The sequence below is a fragment of the Tupaia chinensis genome, unplaced genomic scaffold (genome assembly GCF_000334495.1).
Source record: "Tupaia chinensis unplaced genomic scaffold, TupChi_1.0 Scaffold143584_1, whole genome shotgun sequence".
Taxonomy (NCBI): domain Eukaryota; kingdom Metazoa; phylum Chordata; class Mammalia; order Scandentia; family Tupaiidae; genus Tupaia; species Tupaia belangeri.
Genome location: NW_006203430.1, coordinates 9,618,734 through 9,620,934, shown reverse-complemented (window position 1 = coordinate 9,620,934; position 2,201 = coordinate 9,618,734). Strand labels below are relative to the sequence as shown.

At 55.2% G+C, this 2,201-nt stretch overlaps 1 long non-coding RNA gene across 1 annotated transcript; it reads right to left on the bottom strand.

The window, feature by feature from the left end:
* Positions 1-1,259: 1,259 nt before the first annotated feature.
* On the bottom strand, positions 1,260-2,195 carry LOC106733340 (uncharacterized). The gene is made up of 2 exons (XR_001369460.2): positions 1,978-2,195; positions 1,260-1,582 (listed from the first exon to the last, which is right to left on the bottom strand). It is a non-coding gene; the product is annotated as an uncharacterized LOC106733340 (long non-coding RNA).
* Positions 2,196-2,201: the final 6 nt, after the last annotated feature.

Genomic DNA, 2,201 nt, shown 5'->3' with positions numbered 1-2,201 from the left:
GAGGTTTGCGCTATAGGGTGCGTGTGCCCGCCAGAAAGAGAGAGACAGTGAGATAGAAAGTGAGAAATCACCCCCCAGGGTGGATGACCATGCCGCAATTCCTTCTCCTCTAGGGATCTTGGACATGCAAGCTCACGAGCCCGACGTGAGTTAAGCCGCCAGGTCCCGGATAGGAACTGCGGTCCACTGTCGACTACGTGGGAGTCCAGCGACATAGCCATTACGCTAATTGTGTTTTTCAAGCCTCTGTTACCAGGGTACAAACTGCAAGGTTAGCCATATGGGCTCCTCTCCACCCAAACACCTGGACAGAAAAGCAGGTGCGTTTGCAGGTGCGTGCTCTGCAGCCTGTTGGGCTGTCTGTCTATAGAGCACAGCGGCGGCAGTGGGGACAGCACTGCCCCGCCCCAGGGCAAGCTGGAAGCCCAGGAGCCAGGTATCACCGTGCTCTGTGCTACTGTGGGCCTAGAAGGGAAGTTGCCCAGGCTCCCTTGATATCACTTCAAATCATGTAACTGCACTGCCTCACATGAAATGTAAGATTTCATTACCAAAATTTTTAGCATATTTTTTTAAATTTGCTTTTGAAATTACTTGGCTACAACCAACTCACTAATCACAAATGACCAGAACTAGTGGGCCGTCATGAGGCATCTCTGGGCTTGCTGGTGAAAGTATGAAAATCTGCCCTACAAACTACACTAAGGGGTCAGCATATGACATGGTGCTTAAGGCACTGGACTCCCACAGGGCTAACCGCAGTTCAAGTCCCAGAACGGGGGCTTGCTTTCTCTTTCTCTCTCTGGTGAGCACATGTGCCCTATGGCAAATGAAAACAAACAAACAATAAATAAATAAAATTAAATAATTCTTTTAAAAATATTTTTAAAGTACCTACACTCAAGAGTTATGACATCCTCAAGGGTACTGAATCTAGGCATGATGAGGCTGGCACCCTAATACATACTGAGGTTTCTATTTAAACATTAATTTCACTCTTGCTTCTTTCTTCTTGTATTTTCCATTCTTAGGCTCCTGTCCCCGAATTGCTCCTAGGGGCCCTCGCCGCCCCTCCTCCTGCGCCCAACTCGCCTGAGTACAATTCCACGCAAAAGCTCCTTTGGGGAGAGCATTGCCGAAGCTCTCCTGCCCCACCTGCAGGCACCTTGGGGAAATCATAGAAGGAAGCTGTTCCGGAACTCCCCCGCAAGATCTCAAGGAGCAAGGATTTAATTTAAAACAACGTAAAGAAAAACAAATGGTTTAAAAAAAAGTTTTATGTACTCTTCAAAACGAGCCCTTTAGCCGTAATTTCACTACTGAAATCATGCGGAAGAACGCTCGACCCAGGCCCAGGCTGGGGTCCTGGTGCTGGTAGCTGCCCGGTCCTCGGTGGCCACAGGTGCGACGGAGCGGAGACGTTCGGATGAGCCCCGGGCGCCCAAGTGTCCAGCAGGCGGAGCTCCCGGCTCAGAGGCGGTGTCCTCCGCGCCCAGGCGGCCTCGCGCCCCTCGGCTCCGTTGTTCTTAAGGCTGGGCGGAGCCTTCGTTATGTAACTGCAAACTCCTTTGTCTTCTTAGACCTAGCGGGTGGATTATCTGTACTTGACACCAAATTCAGCCCCGGAGCTAGGAGGCCCGCGCCGCCAAAGACCTGCGGGAGCCCAGCCAGAGGCGCCGTCCCGCACCCTCCCTAGCGCCCTTCTGCTACTTCGAGGTTCCCCCTCCCCGCCTGGCTGCGATGCAATGGTCCGGAAGGCGCTGACGCGCCAACCCGAGCGAGCGATGTAGAGCAACGGCCGGGGCCCCTGAGGGTTCAGGGACGCCTTGGGCACTGAGGACAGGGCCCCGCGGAGCGTCTAAGAGTACGCCGCCGGCTTCCGGTGCGACACTTCCGGCCTTCTCCACCCGGGCCTCCAGGACCCCAAGGAGGAACATGTCCCTTCTCTGCCCACAGCTCAGAACCTCGCAGACGTACGATTTATAGAGCCCCAGGGGCTGGTCCGGGCAGACTCAGGGCCCCCAGCCTCTTGGCTGGTGGTGGAAGCTGGCTGCCCCGTGTGAATCAGCTTCCGCGGCGGGAGCGTATCTGAGAAAGACCCACGCGGACCACAGATGGCAGGCAGCGGGCCACCTTAAATGTCGCACCCCCTTAAGGCCCGCACCGCCCCTTCCCACTTGCGGAGGGGGGGCCCGCGCCTT